The 19,364-nt window shown below is 44.7% G+C and overlaps 2 long non-coding RNA genes across 2 annotated transcripts; both read left to right on the top strand.

Annotated features, from left to right (window-relative positions):
- Positions 1–5,363: 5,363 nt before the first annotated feature.
- LOC307221852 lies at positions 5,364–5,881 on the top strand. Its single transcript, XR_013841569.1, has 2 exons — positions 5,364–5,488; positions 5,647–5,881. It is a non-coding gene; the product is annotated as an uncharacterized lncRNA (long non-coding RNA).
- A 4,196-nt stretch (positions 5,882–10,077) lies between these two features.
- On the top strand, positions 10,078–18,862 carry LOC307221751. The gene is made up of 4 exons (XR_013841471.1): positions 10,078–10,231; positions 14,911–15,009; positions 15,911–16,024; positions 18,520–18,862. It is a non-coding gene; the product is annotated as an uncharacterized lncRNA (long non-coding RNA).
- The last annotated feature ends 502 nt before the right edge of the window (positions 18,863–19,364 follow it).

Raw genomic sequence — 19,364 nt, 5'->3', positions numbered from 1 at the left:
TTCTAACTCTAACTCAAAAGGTCCACAAACCACAGCAGAATAAGACAGCAGACAAGGCAACCCAAACTTTCACAAAGGTGCAGAAATCGCAGTTAAGATCAGTACTTAAGAGTGAATGCATAAAATCAATGCATGTCCTTGAAGTCTAACCTAGAGGTTGGCAGAGCATAGGCAGAAATTATGGGCTCTAATTCCCAGCGGGTCCTGGTAAGGCTGGGAAAGCTCTTTTCTGAAACCATGAAAAGCCACTAGATGGAGTGGTAGTGTAAAATCCAGTGCTTTAAAGGGCTTTAAAAGGCTGTTCTCAGTCCAGCAAAGCTCAGTTACCCAGGAACCTTTTTCCAATTCACAGAGAGCTCTACTGGCCAATGAGCCGCCCCTCGTAATGCACCTTAATGGATGCTGCTGCAGTGACTCATCCCTCAGCAATGCTTTCCTGGGACTGAGTTTCATTATCGTTGTTTTGTTGAATAAAAGTAATGGATTTCAGGAGGAAAGCGAGAGGAAATTCAGAGCCCGCACATCAATCGATCAATATTGGTGTTATGAGGGCGCTGGGCGGTTTGGTGCCGCAATTAGGGACGGGTGAAATCTGCCAGTTTTAGTCTGCCTCAAATTCTCATTTTTTCCAGTCTTTAACATTTCCACATCAATTTTCATTTTTTTTAAAAGAAGAAGCCATCATGGAGACAAGCCAGATTGATGCGGAATTGTAGCAAAATGAATTTAAAGGTGGGCTGGTCCCAGTTTAAAGTGCCAATGGTGACCCTTATAAAGCTCTAAATTTTTTGGAACCAGGGTAGTTGAAGTACCAACTTTGGAGTACCAATTCCATCTGTATTGCAGCAGCCCCTAAGCTGTGGAACCTGTTCCCCACAGTGGCATAGGGCTTTCAGCTGTGGTCTAAACCACTGAGCCTCTTGGGCTTGCCGATTGGAAGGTTGGCGGTTCGAATCCCCATGATGTAGTGAGCTCCCGTTGCTCTGTCCCAGCTTCTGCCAACCTAGCAGTTTGAAAGCATGCAATGCAAGTAGATAAATAGGTACTGCTGCGGCGAGAAGGTAAACGGTGTTTCCATGTGCTCTGGCTTCCGCCACAGTGTCCCATTGCGCCAGAAGCGGTCTTGTCATTCTGGCCACAGGACCCAGAAAGCTGTCTGTGGACAAACGCCAGCTCCCTCAGCCTGAAAGCAAGATGAGTGCCACAACCCCATAGTCACCTTTGACTGGACGTAACCATCCAGGGGTCCTTTGCCTTTTTACACACCCACACCCACACCCACACCCACACCCACACCCATACACACATACCCAGAATTGTGTCCCAGATTTCATTGCTCTTATCCCACAATTCTCTGAGTTAATAGGCCTGCAAATGGATTTTTTTTCTTTCTGGAAGAAATTAGCCTGGAAATGAGTACTAAATTTCTACTCTATTCTGTTACATTTCTGATAGTGGCTTTTATGCCATGCGAAAGCTCAAACATAACACATAAATTACAACAGCTAAGGAAAGTCAGGGGTGCAGAACAAACTGCTTTGTGAATGCAACTCTTGTCTCATGGCTGAAGACTTTTTTTAAAAAAACATTAAAAAAAACCATGATTAACATTGGCTACTTTTTGCCTCCTCCCCTCCAACCACCACCACAACAGGCACTCAGTCCCTGATCTGGATCTGGACCACAATGAATGGGTGCAGCTAACACATTCACTAGGAATCCCCTCCTGATATCCCTACTGCAGGGATAGGGAACTTGTGGCACTACAGATGTTGTTTGACTCCCATTAGCCTTGGTCAGCAGGTTCAGTGGTTGTGGATGATGGGAGCAAGAACTCAATGACAGCCAGAGTGCTACACGTTTCCTAAAGCTGCTGTGCCTGTAGCTCTCAAAAGAGGAGAGGGAGAACAAAAGTGAACCACACAGGCTCCTGGGATAGCTCAGTTGGCAGCGCATGGGGCTCTTAAACTCAGGGTTGTGGGTTCGAGCCCCACGTTGGGTAAAAGATTCCTGCATTGCAAGAGGTTGGACTAGATGACACTCATAGTCCCTTCCAACTCTTCAACTCTACGATTAAATCATCCTTTCATCTACTCCAGCTCCAGCCAACGCATCTTGAAATTACTGTTAGTTCCGTTTTTAAAGGATTTCATTTAAAGTTCCGGTTTTCTCCTAGAACATTGCTGCATACTTTTTCTAGTAAGTGAGTTGCTTCACCGCAGATAGAGAAACTGTTGGGTAAGAGAGGGAGATAATTGTCTTCAAACTTTTTTTGCAATAGCATTCATAGGGTGCAGCATTCATCATCATGTTGGCTCTTATGAGACTCTTCTTCTTCTTCTCCTCTGTGCTTCTAGTGACAGGTAAACTCAAAACTATCTTGGGAATTGGGTTGTTCCGCTGTGAACAGTTCAACAGAACCAGATCCAAGCTAGCATTGTACGGGGAGGCTTTTCGATGCAAATAATTAAAGCATATTCTCCAAGACGGCTGAAGGATGCCATTCCTAGCAACATTTAAATTTGTTAGCAATGGTTCTTCTTAATTTTCCCCCAGACAATTTTAATAAGGCTGTGCAAGGCACCCCCCAATTTGCCAGCCCAAGACATTTATTGGGCTGGCCCAATATGTTTTGACACTTGAGGAAAGCCACAAAATGGCATCCCCCCACCCAGAGAAGAAGGGTGAGGGAAGAAGATCTACATCAGAAGGGTGGAATAAAGATATGCACTGGGATCAGCTGCCCCTTTGAATCCTGCAGCCTGAGTCAGTCATTTCACCTTGCCTCCTGGGTGGGCTGGCCCTGGATTCAGTAATCTGGATCCCACGGGACCTGGACCAGACCTTATATTTGAATCAGGGCCTTTGCACATTCCTAATGCTTTAAAAACAACAACTAAACATGCGGTTATTGGTGAGGGGAGAGGAGGAAAGGGGATATGCAGATTATGTCTCTCATCTGAAATGTTTCCTTCTTCCCTTCTTCCCATTCAACTCTGTCTCCCCCTATTTTGATAGCTCTGGAATATTCCAGGTGGATGTTGTGTCCGGGATGGAATCAGCCCAAATTATCCTGATTTGGTTCAGGGACCTGGGATTTGTCCGGATTAGATACGGTGCTAGTTTTCATGTCCTTTTTAGAATTTTAAAATTTGTCATTTGTGTTTTTTTTTTAAATATAAAAAATGACACCCTTGGCTCCTTGGGGAGGAAAGATGAGAGATAGATTTAAACAAAAAGCTACAAGGAGGAGAACATCTGCTTGCTTAAGGCAAGTGCAGAACCGGAAGGTACCTTGTCAAACTGTCTTGTGGAAGAGAACTTCCTGCCCTCCAATTGTCCATGTTGTGAAGACCATTCAAAGTAAGCTCAGGGGCTGAGCTCTAACGCCGGGTGTTGCCCTGGAGGCTGGCAACCTTTTCTTTCTGCTCCCTTGTTGCTAAGCCAGCTACATTGATCAGGCCACACATCTGGTCTTGGATGTGGCACCTAATATAGAAAGATCCCAATGAAAAAAGCAAAGAGAAGGCTGTGTGCGTTTCTTACTGCCTGGCCTTGATGCCAAGGCTCTATAGCCCTATCTGTACATTTGTTCCTCCAAGTGATGTTTTAAACCCCTAATTAAATATTATCTCTGCCACCTCATTTAAAAAACGAAACCAAACTGACCAGGGAAATTCGCTGACCTGAAGTGATGGGTAGTGGAGGTAGGAGTCAAGGGTGGGGGTGTATATTTGCTTTGACGGACAGCTGTCAATTTTAATGGCAGTTATTATTTCTCCAGAGCACTCCAGTCATGGATATTTGGGGAGAGATTTTGGCATCTTTCCCAATGGCCTGCTGTTTCCCAGTGAACCATTTAAGATCAATACTTAAGTCAATTTTATTTCATTGCCATGATGAAGTTTTTGCACTTTGAAATGTTGACTCCCTAGGTTGAGCCAAACAGGTCTCCCCAGATTCTACACACTATTTAAGTGTGGCGATAATGTATTTTGTGGAGTGTGTGTGGGGGGGAGTGCCCAGTTTTGAGTCGCCTCATGATGAACAATGTTCATGTTAGTGGATGAAGGAAGCAATAGGCTCAGGAAAGGAGAGCTGGTAGCAGACAGGGGCCAAAACTATTGTATACCTGCAAAGTGCTCCATAAAAAAGGGACATCCTGTTTTTTCACACGAGATTAAAGGTAAAGGTAAAGGGACCCCTGACCATTAGGTCCAGTCGTGGCCGACTCTGGGGTTGCGGCGCCCATCTCGCTTTATTGGCCGAGGGAGCCGGTGTGCAGCTTCCAGGTCATGTGGCCAGCATGACTAAGCCGCTTCTGGCAAACCAGAACAGCGCACAGAAACACCATTTACCTTCCCGTCGGAGCGGTACCTATTTATCTACTTGCACTTTGATGTGCTTTCGAACTGCTAGGTTGGCAGGAGCAGGGACCGAGCAACGGGAGCTCACCCCGTCGCGGGGATTTGAACTGCTGACCTTCTGATCAGCAAGTCCTAGGTTCTGTGGTTTAACCCACAGCACCACCCGTGTCACACAAGATTATGGCAGCTATTTGGGATATCACGATCTCGTGTTCTATCACCCTGAAAAAGTACTGGGGGCTGCGGCGAGTGAGGCACAGGTCACGTGACTCACCCAGTAGCACATCTAATAAAAATGATTTCATTTTTAAAAATGTTCAAAAAAATCTAAAACAGTATTAAAACCAATTCTGCTGTTGTGCCCCAGGTTCACAGGTGACATCATTGGAGAAGCCATTCTCCAGGAGAGGACTAAAATTCACCAACCATTCACGAGAATGTCAAAAGGTGGGCAGGGGAGAAAAGAAAATAATAACCCATCCCTTTAATTCTTTTCTTAAAAACATCAGATCAACCCTACAAAATGCATATTGAAATCACAAGTTAATGCAGAAATAGAATGGAATTTTGTAATAGTCATGAAATATGTAATAGTCATGAATCAGAAATAGATTCGTTCCCCTTTAGGTGAAATCCCAGAAAATCCCACAGGAGAGCCTCAATAACAGTTCCTATGAGTGGGGATGGCCTTCATTGCTCTGCATAGTTCATTGCTCTTCTCAATAAAGAGCCATGTCAGAAAAGTACTCAAAACAGTACTGGAATTTTCATTAGTAAATTAAAGAATACAAAGGAATGGTGCAAATTGTCAAATGTATTTCGTTTACTGTATACGAATGGCTCCTTACTGAATTTTGTTTTGGTTTCAGCATAGAATCTACTGAGCCCTGGGTTCTGCAAAAACAGCCACAAGTGGCACACAGGTGCATTTCAAGTGGCGTTTGCCTATTTCCCCATTTCCTTTCCCCTTGTGAAACCTTTCCTCTCCCTTCCTCCAGAGGCCTTTCCTGTTTTGCAATGTGAGACTTGCGATGCCACCGGCATCAGCTGCACCGGAAAGAAGGAGACTTGCAGGGCTGATCAACACCTCTGTTTTGTCCTTTCAAGGAATGTGACAATAGGTGGGTAAGAGAGATCATCAGCCAGTCCAGGCTGGCGAACAGGTCAAAGTTCCGCATGAGCTGTGTGCCCAGAGCGGGGAGGGGCCAAGAGATCAACTTATAGGAGGAATTGCATATGGTACCTCCTCTCACCTTTACCTTTTGTTTTTCATGTGCAGGAGGGAACATCGTGCATTTCATTCGTAAGGGCTGCACCGCCAGCTGTCAGCTTCCAAAGGACACTATACCTCAGGCTAGCAGTGTAGATTCGAAGATTAACTGCAACAATAAGGCTGCTCCTTCTTCTGGGTCTTTCGTCTTGGCTACTTTTGGATTTCTGCTGATCAAAGTTCTCTTGTAAATAATCCTTCCGATTTAGCAGTGAATAAAGGCCTCCTTGTTGTTTTCCTGTGACCTTCTCTGGGTCCATTTTCCCCCACCTGTCTGTATTGACACCGTGATGATTTTGCTGTCCATTGATGCTGTTTTGTTGGGTTGTTTGACTTTCACTGTGATGCATTGTTCTTTTCTCTCATTTTGTTCCATCTTTCATGCTTTTAAATTCTGAAACAATGTGAGAACTGAAACACAACTATCCAAAATTCACGCTTCCCTGAATTTTGCAATGTGGTGTGTACATGTGGATAAAAATGCATATACCATGGTAAAGTGTGCATAAGAATGCACCTGTTAAGGGAAGATCATGTGCAGAAATGCATTATATCAGGGGAAATGGCTTCGCAAAATTTTTCACTCAGGAGCATCTACTAGGCCTGAAAATTTTATCTATCTATCTATCTATCTATCTATCTATCTATCTATCTATCTAAGGTATGGACACATCAACCTCAATTACAGTGAACCAGGGTGTATAAAGCTCAATTTTTCAAAACTGGGATTTGTGGCTAGTTCTCATGCCTAATTTAAATGCACAAACAAATATGATTTTTTTTTTGGTACTGATTAATTTTTAAAAGTCAGATTAATATGGAAACAGGGTGGAACAGACTTATGAATGAAGTCATGCAAAACTGACATGGGAGAAAAACCAATCCATCTCAACAAATGCTGTATGAAGCTGCAGTTTGAGGGACTGATGGTGTTACCATAAATCAGGGATGGAGAACCTGTGGTCCTCCCAATGTAGTTGGACTTCAGCTCCCATCAGTCCTGGCCAGTATTGCCAATGGTCAGGAATGAGTTGTAGTCTAGCTGTGTCTGGAGGGCTACAGATTCCTCCCTGTTGCTGTAAATGCTTTGGAAATGGCACAGACTAGATTGCTCTGCAAATTATATTCTTTTCCATTTGGAATCCCTCCAGCTTTTATTGCATTCAGAGACTGAATAACCTTCAATTAAGAGAAGAGTACATTGTGCTCAGTTGAAGTACATTAACAGAACTGCTATCCTGCCAAATCAGTGCGTATTGAAAATGTGCTATAATATAAGGATAAGGATAAGGATGATCAAAACTGTATTTGGTTGGTAGGCTGGGGAGAAGCAATGAAAGTATTGGTTGCTCTGGAGGGGTTTGAACTTGACAATGTTCTTTAAATTTCCCTGTAGGCTCTACTTATTGGTTTCATTAAGCAATGTGTTAATTGAATTACACGCTCAAGTTCTGCCAGCTGCAATTCTGGATGCATGTTGCAAAAAGACTCGAGGGGCAAAGATCCACCACCTTTCCCCTCACTCAGTCAGGATTGGGGAGTAGGCTGGGTCCCTTCACGACACCATGTGATAGACCTCAAGCAGTAGGTGAGAAAAAGTCCACCTTGCCCCATATATTCCTGCTTGGCATCTGTAATACCCAATAGGAGCACTGCTGCTGTGTTACCCTCTCCTCCACCTTGGTTAAACTGATTTCCTTCATGAACAGAAGTTTTATAAACTGGGGATTTCAGACTGAAATCCGCAGGTGTCAGAAAAGGTTATTTATGTATGCAACAACTGCGGCCCATGTTTTGTTAGCCCAAAAATGGAAAGTGAGCGAGGTCCCAACTAAAGAAGATTGGCAACTTAAGTTGACAAAATATGCACAACTTGCAGACTTCACATATAGAATAAGAGAGCAAACATATGTTTAAAGAAGACTGGAAAACATTTTTTGAGTCTATGGAAAATAACTGTGTGCAGCTGAAAATGCTGGCAGCATTAAGATAAATTCAACAGTGTCAGTAATCTTTGATGGATGTAATAATGGAAAACCAATTGGAATAGTTTTTGTGAAATATGCAGGGAATGTAAGATATGCAAAATGAACCATGGAAAGAGAAGTCATTGATATCTTAAGGACATAAAATGTTAATTTGAAATTGTAAAACAGAAAATCTAATGAAAATTACGTATATAAGTTTTATAAATTGATTTATTGGGTCTGCATATAGTGGACATTGCAGTAAGTAATGCCATATGTCTTCTCATTTTCATCTTAACACACATCCCTTTGACTTTATGCACTTGCTAATAAAAACAATTAGTAAATATAAATAATGAAAAAAATAAATAGACAGGCTTCTTGCCTAAGCTTAATGTACTCATGGGTACTCCATTACACCATAACATCCTTCATTTGGTTGGTTGGTTTCACAATTTTTGCTCTAGCTGACATCTGTCAGTTTTGTCAGTTCTCTCTTATCTTGTACAAAGACATTTCCCCCCAACACTCCTTCTATCTCTGGTTGATCAGGTCATTTTGCCTTATCATGCATACCCACTCTCTTGGCTCAAACCTATTATCTCTGCTTTCAATGCACACCAAGATAGTGTTGCACACTGCCCCAATCTCAACGTGATGTGAGATCCCAGGAGTTCCAGACATTTACCCAGGATTTGGTTTCCTTGAAATGAGGGCAGCAGAGGTACACAGAGACATGTCTGTTCTGTGCTGGGTTCAAAAGCTGAGTTTGGTACTTCCCCGGAAACTTAACGGGGAGGACTGTTAATGCTGTGAGCCCCTCCATCCTACGCTCATGTTATGAGTTTGGGAGGGGCAGATCCGACCCCCCCAATTCTTGCATCCAGTAGGAGTTTGAATTTAATCAATGCTTGGAATCTTAACCTGAGTGCCATGCAGGGATTTTTGTGCGTGTTAAAATATAAGGCAGACCAACTTCCCGAGTTCAGGAAATCGCCTGGGAGAAGAGCCATTAAGTGATCAAAAGGAAGGTAATGGGTCATTAACAAAGTAAAGACTTGGTGCCAGACAGCAGATGGGTGTGAGCCCCTCCTTCAACTGAAAGTAAGTCAGCCAGAAGACAATGCCGGAGTTTTGGGGGTTGGGTTTGCAGTGGTGGTTATATGACTCAGGGGAAGAAGTTGGTAAAATGCGGCAAGCCAGTGAGGGAGATAGAACGATGGCAGATTTCTTTTCGCTTCCAAGGCTGCAGCAATTGGAGAAACAGGAACTTTTTGGAGTGTTTAATGCTGTGAGCCTCCCAATCACAGGCTCAGGTTGTATATATGCATGAACAAAGCATATATTAGAAAGACACCACAGTCTCTGCTGTGCCTCATTCCCCAAAGGAAACACGAACTCTAGGCAAGTGCGTGGGACCCCTGGAATCTTGCACCGCTCGGAGATTGGAGTGGCATGTAACACATGTTATCTATACAGTGGTACCTCGGGTTAAGTACTTAATTTGTTCTGGAGGTCTGTTCTTAACCTGAAACTGTTCTTAACCTGAAGACCACTTTAGCTAATGGGGCGTCCTGCTGCCGTTGCACCGCCAGAGCATGATTTCTGTTCTCATCCTGAAGCAAAGTTCTTTACCTGAGGTACTATTTCTGGCTTAGTGGAGTCTGTAACCTGAAGCGTATGTAACCCGAGGTACCACTGTATGTGTGAATAGAACCATATATCCTCAAGATACCACAGTCTCTATTCATCTTCATTCCAAGGAAAGCAGACAGCTGGGTAAGCACCCCCCCCCCCGGGAGTCTCTCGGAGCTCATAGACTGGAGTGCGTGCAACAATTTTCTCTCTCTGCAAGACACAGCCAATAAAGGAAGGGAGAGAGCCCCTTATTGCTGGATCCAGTAATACACACATGCCTATCCGCCATCAATCCTGGTGGGAACTGGAGGAATAAATCATCCCCCCCCCAGACGAGGAGGTCAGGTAGACAGACAGTTGCTTTAAAAACAACCCAAGGTTTTAGCTAAATTGAATTGGCACGCGGTACCGTGGCCAGTGCCAAAAACAATTTGAAAACAGACCACTTCAGGAAGTCTTTTGCAGTTAGCAGCAAGCGGCAGTGAAGTGGGAGGCTCTTTCTCTCATGAACTGCAGAACCAAAATAATAATAAATAAAAATGCAGCAGCCTCTGCGCCGGCATTTTGGAAAGGACCCCAAGCTGGGTCTAGGCTGGGGAGGGTGGACATTGCTTTTGCGTGTCTCCCAACGTTTCCTCTGCTGTGTCCAAACCTTGAGGTTTCCTGGAGTTGCTTAGCATTTCACCCAAATAGAGGAACACACAGCTTCTTGACTTGGACCTTTTTTGGAGAAGCTTCATTGATACCGCCCTCATTTGGCCCGAGTCAATTTGATGGGGAGCAGGGGCAGGGTGGAGGGCGGAGCAGCTGGTGTGTTGCTCCTCCCCCTTTCTGGGGAAGAAAAATACTTCTCTCTTTTATTCTGCAAAACATTCTCAGCTGCCTCAGACAGTGGGAGGAGACCTTGGTGTGATCAAGGATTCCAAAGAAGCTCAGCTCCCAGCTCTAGACAACGTTTGGAATTGCCTCTGCCTCCTTCATAGCTGCTGGTGAGTACTTTTAACTGCTTGGCATGGAAGACTTTAGGGCCTAAGGTGGGGTGGCTGGCTTCCAAGCCTTCCATTATCCCTGGAAATTCACCACATGCTACCATTAAAACCTATCTTCCTATCCAGATTGCCCTCTCATCCAGCGTAGGAATAAGCAAGCTGTAGCACTTTCCAATTAGCAAATTGATGAGCATCTCCCTGCTAATATATGAAAGCAGGAACAGCAGAGGAGATGTGTTGAGTGAAAACATATTAGCTTGGTCTCTGGTATAGCTTGTTGACTGGCATCTGCTAGCTACTGAACATGCCCCAGCTCCTTCCTTGGAGGTTTTTAAGCGGAGGTTGGGTGGCCATCTGTCCTGGATGCTTTAGCCGAGATTCCTGCATTGCAGGGGTTGGACTAGATGCCCCTTGGGTCCCTTCCAGGTCTAAGATTGTATGATTCCATGAATGGGGAGATACATTTTTTTTAATCAAAGCTCACAACAAAGTGGTTGCGGCTGAGTAAAAGAGCATCTGCATTGTATGCCCCAAAGTCCTAGGTTCAATCCTGGTCATCTCCTCTGCTGGATAATCAAATACTTAAAAGGGTCTAATTAATACCTCTGCCTCTGCTGATAAATCAATTCATGATTGCCCCAAACCATGGGGAGCTGCTGCCAGTCTGTGTAGACAATATTGATCTAGGTGGACCAAAGGTTTGGCTCAACATGAGGCAGTTTCCTATCCAAAGGCAGTTGGAGGCTTTTGTATTTGGTTTGCAAGAAAAAAAAGGAGATGCTGTTGCTTTTTAAAGGGGGAGATGACATTGTTTTACAGGCTGGCATTGAGGAGTTCCCTGCTCCCTGTTGCTCATCATGCACAGTTGGGAGTTTGTTCTATTAAAAAAAAGAAATGCTGTTAAGTTTCCAGCAGCCTCTGTGCACAAGGAGAAAATGAAACAGTCTTGCACAGAAGACTGGCCTCGGAAAAGGTGCAGGATGTGAAACATTCTGTAAGTTTCTCAATGATATTTAGAACTGAGTCTGTGGATTGGTTGGCTGTTTGTGAGAGAGGAAGAAAATGAGACATGAAAGGCGAGCGGCTGGGGAGAGAGAGGAGACAAATTTGCTGCTTGCAACCATGTTAGGGAACTTCCAGATACAGAGAGTTTTAATTCATAACCATATTTATACAGTGGTACCTCGGGTTACATACGCTTCAGGTTACAGACACTTCAGGTTACAGACTCCGCTAACCCAGAAATAGTACCTTGGGTTAAGAACTTTGCTTCAGGATGAGAACAGAAATTGTGCTCTGGCAGCGCGGCAGCAGCGGGAGGCCCCATTAGCTAAAGTGGTGTTTCAGGTTAAGAACAGTTTCAGGTTAAGAACAGACCTCCGGAACGAATTAAGTACTTAACCAGAGGTACCACTGTATAGGAACCTTATGGGTGTCTGACCAGACCTTGGGGAGGTCATGATTTCTGGGGCAACACAAATCCGAGGTTCAAAATCCGGGAGTGACATCATTTCAACACACAACTTTGGCCTCCTGCTGCATCTCAGCGTTTGACTCTTGGGGAGCCTGACCCTTCTGGTCTCTTCTAAACAATCCCACCCAAGGTCCTTCCTCTCCCACCCAGGCCTCCTCTTTACTGATTGATCCCTGGAGGAAAGTCAAGAGGGAGGGCGGGAAGAGCTATTTTACCCATTACGCAGAACGAGGTGTCTGACTGAGGTGGGATCATTGCAGCTGGGGTGTGGCTGGGGGGGGGCTGGAGACCGGGGTTCCCCACTCCCTCATTCACCTCAACTGTGGGTGCCCTCGGGGCTAGTCGCCATCTCTCACCACAACCTGCTTTGCAGGGTTTTTGTGAGGATAAATTGAATAGGAGGAGAGAAATCACACATGCTGCAGCCTTGAGCTCCTTGAAGGAAAAGGATGCATGTGTTGTTATTTATTTATTTTTAAAAGTGAATTAACTAACTTCCCTAACGTGAAAACAAACCCACAAGGAGGATAGGCAAAAACTCCAACCATGCAGGAGACTTGTGGACAAGGGTGAAATAGTTCTGCAAAGCCCCTTCTCAGACAGAGCTGGTAATCATAACACAAGGAAGACAGCAGTGAAGGCACAAACAGCGTTCATCAATAGAAACAACCTTTTTGAATATTTCTACATTTCAAAAACGTATTTATGGGAAAGCTGTATACTGGGGAGGGGGGGAGGTTTAGGAGAATAGTGCTAAAGCTACCTCACCCTGACGGACCTCCAGAAAATTGTTGGGGGTCTCAGCAGGCTACTTAATAGACTACTTTTGTCCCACAGATGGAAGACCATGCATGAGCCATACTTCAATACCTTTCTAATCAGACGGATGTGGATGTGTTTGTGAGCCAAGTTCTAGGAAGGCAGGATGGGGCCTATTATGGGCTTTATTTTGTGCACTGGCTGAACGAAAGCTTGCAAGACCATGGTTTGAGGAGCAGTGCATTGTAGTGGTTAGAGTGTTGCAGTAGGACTTGGGAGGTGCCCTTGAATGATCACAACCTTGAACTCTTTGGAGGAAACAGGGGTTATACAAATAATAACAATCAAACAAACCTCTGGCTTAGGATAGCCACACACTGGCAATGCACTGGGCATTTCCCCCTTAATAAATGAATGGTTGCCTCTAGAGGGGAGTAGGAGAGAGCGAAAGCCATGGTTGCTTGGACAGAACCTTGTGCAGAGCTTGGGAACTCATCCTCCCTGATGATTGACTGTGATGGGAGGGGATGCTGGGAACATCCTCTAGAGCAGAGTTCCCCAAACAGGTCTCCAGCTGTTTTTGGACTAAAACTCCCATCATCCCTAGCTAGCAGGACCAGTGGTCAGGGATGATGGGAACTGTAGTTCAAAACCAGCTGGAGACCCAAGTTTGAGAAACCCTGTTCTAGAGGGTCAGAAGTTTCCCAGTCTGAGATCCAGTGTAGATTTAGAGCGGGGGGGGGGCAACTTGAATAAAATAAGGGGGGCAGGTAAGGCTCACCTCACATAATCAATCACATGAGGCAGTGCACACACACCATTTGAATGGCAATGCCTATCAACTTTGAGGGAGGATAGCCTTGTCAAATATTGGGGTGGGGGGGCCTGAAGGGACCTCGGCCCCTAGCAGTTGGCTCTGGAGAGAGGTAGGTATAGCAGACCTAGACCTTCATGTGTTATGGATGTAGCCACAGCTGGTAGCTGAGGGGCAAAAATCACAGCAGTTCAGAGTTGATGGGCTCCTTAGACCTCAGTTCTGTCTGTAGCAAGGCAAGGCAAGGCCTAGGGAAGCTTTTTGCACCCAAGGGGCATGTTCTTTCCTGGGCAACCTCCCATGGGCCACATATCAGTGATGGGTGTGGCAGAGGCAAAAGTAGCCAGAGCAACAAATGGGTTGTTGTTTTTTGCCTTTGTACAGTAGACTACTTTCGACACACATTCACACACACACACGGAATGAGCTTCCTCTTATTTTAATTAACTAACGGCTTTCTGGAGAGCCTCCCCCCCTCCATTAAACCTCACTGCAGTGCTTCAGACAGTGGTTTGGCAACCACTCCCTGAACAGCTTGCCTAGGCCGTCTGCCACCGCCATGACTTTCTTGCCTACTTGTCTGCTGTTCTGTCATCACAATGAATTGGGCCACCTACTGGTGGCCTTGTGAACTGCAGCTTGACAACAGCCTTACGTGTACACACGCACACACAGTAAAACTGATTCATTTTTTTACCCACACTGTCATAAACTCTATACAAACGAGAGGTGCTTTCATTAGCTCAAAAACATACTGCCTGATATATCCTTGATATTCATTGTTCCAGAACAGAATGAAAAATGCCCACCATTCCAGAAAGTTCATAGAATCATAGAATCATAGAACTGGAAGAGACCCCAATGGTCATCTAGTCTAACCCTCCTCTGATGCAGGAATCTGAACTTAACAGGAATTTGCTTGCTTCTGAAACATGTCACCTTCACCATTACTGAAAGCACAAAAAACAATGTGCAGACTTATTCATTTCATTTCTACTTGCTTTGCATCTCCTTCCTTGGAGGTTTTTAAGCAGAGGTTGGGTGGCCATCTGTCGTGGATGCTTTAGCTGAGATTCCTGCATTACAGGGGGTTGGACTAGATGACCTGAGGGGGCCCTTCAAATTCTACAATTCTATGATTCAATAATAATAATAATAATAATAATAATAATAATAATAAATTAATAATAAATTTTATTTATACCCTGCCCTCCACGGCCAGAGTCGGGCTCAGGGTGGCTAACACCAGTAAAATTACAGTAAAAACATAATAGGGGGGAAAGAACCCAATTTAAAATACAGGTTAAAATGCAATTTAAAATGCAGCCTCATTTTAAAAGTAGCTCATAGATCAAAACCATAAGGGGAGGGAAACATAAGGGTCAGACTGAGTCCAAAATCAAAGGCCAGCAGAACATTGTTTTCCATAGTGAGGAACCTCTGAGTAGGATGTCCAGTTCTGGAAGATCAGGGATTATATCTGAGGAAAGGTGGACATTTATCAGCCAGCATAAGGACATTGTAGCCATTCAGGGTTTTTCTGGTGCTTTTCAGCGACATCTCCAACTTCTTTCCTTAGGAATGTGCCTGCTTCCTCACTGAATGTCTTTTGCATCTTATTTTCTTTTGCAGACATTTTGGTCCAAGGAACATCTTTCCTCAAACAGAGACTTTCCATCACCATGCAGGCTGCCCTGGGACTTCTCCTCTTTTCTGTGCTTCTTGCTGGAGGTAATTGGAGATTGGAGAGCTATCCAGTTCATTTTCATGAGAACCAGCCCAATTTGAACTTTACAAGAGCCTTGACCTAGCCTTCAAAATTTGACCCTGTGGGTCTCCACCCCCCACAATAAAAAAACAGAGAATTGTAGAGTTGGAGGGAACAACAAGGATCATCTATCCCAGTGTTTCCCAACCTTTTCCCCACTGTGGCCCCCTTCCAATCTTGTTTTCTTCCTGTGTCCCCCACATGGGTGTAGTCCAGGGGGGCAGGGAACAGTGGCATCCCAATAAGTAATATATGGGAGAATTTTAAAAAGCACTGACCTGGTGCAAAAAGAGCTTGTCATCTGGAGGAGCCCTGGCTCCCTAGATAAAACACTATAGCCCCCCACACCCTTACCTGGGAGTCAGGCCCACTGAACTCTGTGCGCCTTTCTTCTGAGTAGACACTTAGTTATTTCCTAGATGCAAGTCAGCAGCACCAGATGACCCTGCTTGGCTAGGTGCTGGGGTGGATTTCTGTTCTGTTGTTCTTCCCAATGGGAAGAGGGGGAAAAAGGGGGGAATTTTAGGGCATCATAATGTCTGCCATAATAATGTATGTTTGTATTATGCACATACATAATAATGTATGTACTGGGTTGTTTTCCTGGAGGAGGGCTGGGATTACCATAGTAATCCCATAGTAAGATTACCACACACAATTGTATTATATTTTAGTGCAAATTAAAGACTTCCCCTACTTTATTCCTAGTGGTGAGAAGAGGGGAAAGAAGGAAAATATGTGAATGGTTTAGAGGACACAGCATAATGCCATCCCTCCTCTCCCATCAAAAGGCAGCTAATTGCTCAGTTGTGTTATCATTTCTGGCTTTATTTTACACACACCCTTTTTATTCCCATTTCCCAGCTAGTTCTTTGGAATGTGAAGTATGCAGCAGTAATTCTAAAACTTGCTCTGGACGAAAGGTGACTTGTGAAGATAAGAATGAGGTCTGCCAACATTTAGTGACTCAAGTCAGCGGTAAGTGAGAGGGAGCCTAAGTCTTTCTCAGCCAATGGTAACGCTGTGCTGTGCATTATCCTCGGGAATATATGAAGTAGCCTAGTGGGTGTAGCGATGGTTGAATGCGGGGAATGTATGGTCATCCAGATGTTCCTGAATTCCAACACCCAGCACCCCTGACCCTCAACCATGCTGGCTGAGGCTGATGGGAGATGGAGCCCCAACAATACCTGTAAGGCCACACCTTCCCCACCAGTGAGGAAAGGACAACTGTGTGGTGGGTCCACCAATGTCTGGAAGAGCACTGACATATATGGATTCAAGTTTGGCTCACCTGCATTTTGCTTCAAAGACATGTCCAATTTTATTTTTGAACTACAGCCCTTTCCTGGGGGAAGAGGAAAATTTCAGAGCAAACTTTTCAAATGCAAGAAGAATTTGGAGAGAGAGAGGGGAAGGGGCTTATAACTGCAGTGGGGGCTTCTTTCCTCCTTCCGTTTTCTTTTTTATTTTCAGTTTAAAAATTTTATTTTCAAAGTTTCAAAAAACCCCACAATTTTACACACACACACACACACACACACACACACACAAACACACGTTTACATTAAGCCATAATCCATATCTGTACATTTATGGGGTTCCCTGAACCCCCAGACTTCCCCCCACCTCTCCCTTGGCTTCCAAAATTTATCTTTCTTTTTTACTGCATCTAATTACATTTATCTAAATTATTACACATCAATTTTATCCTTTGTCGTTTTAAATTACAAGTGCCATATCACTCCTGCTAACCTTTTTAAATGTTTACAGTGTTCTTTAACATATTCTATAAAGTTATGCCATTCTTTGTCGAATTTATTATCCTCTTGGTGCCTGATCTTCCCAGCCAGCCTTGCCATTTCTGCATAGTCCATTATTGTCCATTCTTCTTTCGATGGGGTTCGTTCTTCTTTCCATCCCTGGGCAAATAATATTCTCAGCTTCTTTCCTCCTTTCATTGCCACTATCATAATCATTTTTACCATTCCCCCCCTCCCCCCCAACTGGCGGTGAAGGAGCAAAGATTTGGCTAATGCCACAGTCATTCTGCTTTCCTGCAGAACTCTGCCTTTTCCTGCTGACAGCTTGAATGACACTTAAACAAACAGAAAAGACAAGAGAGAGAAAAAGATCCCCCTTCCCCTTAGTCACGTTTGCAATCAGTCTCCCCAACTGCAGACTCATTCCACACAAACACACGAAAAGGAACTGGCACCTGTGAATGGAGAGTGATCCACAGCCATTAATAGCTGGAATTGATGCAGAAACATTTTCCCCACCCCATGACCACAAAGAAAGTACTGTAATGCACTTAAGGATCCTTTTATGGGATATTTATTAGCAACCTTTAGCGTCAACCCTTCTCAAACTTGCTTCCAGTAAGATGTCTTAATGCACAGTGCACCATCAATTTCAAATCCCAAAACAACAGTGCACATCTTAAATTTGCCCCGTACGGGAAAGTTGCACAGTCCTTAGTTAAATTCTGGGATTTGCTTCCATTATGCAGTAGTGGCTACCAACTGGGACAGCTGCCCCATTTAAAGGGGGATTAAGAAAATGCATTGTGCATCCAGCTTTCCACAGCTACTAGATATGACATATATCTAGTACCTCCAGTGTCAGAGACAGCATGCATCTGAATATCAGCTGCTGAGGAAAACATGTTGGGAAAGTGCTGTTGCATCCATATCTTGCTTCTGGTCCGTAGGAATCTGGTTGGCTATTGTAGGAACAGAAGCAAGGACTTTGACTTCATCTAGTGGGATCCTTTTTCTGTTCTTTCAATAAAAATAAGATTGATTTTGAAAAACCCTTAACCAGCAGCAATATGGCAGAAACACCCAACTCAGTCTCAAAGTAGTGATGTAGTACATCTTCAGGGCCGGTTCACCCATGAGGCAAGGTGAAGTGACAGCATCAGGCAGCAGACTCCACATGGGCAGCAGATCTGGCCTCTAAGGAATGCATCATCTGCTGTTGCCACCACAGTGGTGTGTTTCTTGGAGGCTGGTTTTACCGTCTCCCCAGCAGCCCCCTCCCAATGCCGCCTCTGCAGATGCCCGTTGGTGAATAGGAGGCACTGCTGGTTTCCTCCTGCTCTTGCTCCTGATGTAGATCTTCTCTCACACCTTCTTCACTGGCTGGGGGGGGGGGGGGAATGGGAACACTACCACCATTTTGTGGTTTGCCTCAGATGCCACCATGTCTTGGACTGGCCCTGTGTTTCCCTGTTCTTAGAAACATCTCAAGGAGCCTTTGCGATAAATTCACACGAACACCGTCATATCTTGCTGCGAGTAGAATAAGATGTGTTCTTGTGATTATTTCATGTGGCTCTGATTTTGTTCGCCTCCTTGAGCATGCTACTGAAAAGAATGGATGCCAGTGGCATGGAAATGTATTGTCTGGGCCATAATGGCTTGCAATGTTGATTCTGCGGATAACCCACCTTTCTTTTCTACATCCAGGGACGTTCCGCGTCGAAAAGAAGTGTGAGAAGAAGGCTACGTGTGAGTCTTTGAAAAACGAGATAGGGAAGTCTGCACCTGGTCAATTTACGGGAGTAGTCAATGAAATTGTGTGTAGCAAGGCCCCTTCACCTTATGCATCGCTCCTCCTGGCCCTCTCCGGGCTCCTGCTGAAGAATGTCCTCTTCTAATGGACCACGTGCAGCAACTCAGCATGAAAAAACGCTGCCAACGCATTACTCGCATGCCATCTTCTTTGAACTTGCTCCTTTGGCTTTCCAACTGTTTTTGTCCTCCTGTATGAATGGAAATGAATAAAAAAATGATACCTGGAGGGAGAAAAGAGTACCTGCTTCTCTTCATTTGGGAATGAGGGGTAGGTGAGGAAGAAATTCCCCCCACCATTCACACTGGCTAGCTCAAGGTGTGACAACCTCCAGATGTACCACACTGTCTGGGCTAGGGAAGACCTGGCCCTCAGCCTAATTAGGACTGCCCCTTGACCCCTCAAATGGCCCACAAGGCCATTTTGTTTTCTTTTTCTTTACAAACCATGCCCACCTGTCATGTGGCATTGCCTTTCAATCATCCTTGCCATCTGCTATTGACGCTGATGATTTGTACCTCACTGCAGTGGCAAGTAGAGCTTCAGCCGCTGCATTCCGTGAGGCTTTTGTTCTTCACCGCCCCCCTTATTTCTTCATTTGAAATAGATGCATCCTTTGCTAAGGTTGTTGTTGTTGTTCAGTTGTTTAGTCGTGTCCGACTCTTCAGGACCCCATGGACCAGAGCACGCCAGGCACTCCTGTCTTCCACTGCCTCCCGCAGTTTGGTCAAACTCATGC

Source organism: Podarcis cretensis (assembly GCF_951804945.1).
Source record: "Podarcis cretensis genome assembly, chromosome: 8".
Taxonomy (NCBI): domain Eukaryota; kingdom Metazoa; phylum Chordata; class Lepidosauria; order Squamata; family Lacertidae; genus Podarcis; species Podarcis cretensis.
This window is presented reverse-complemented; position numbering and strand designations above follow the sequence as displayed.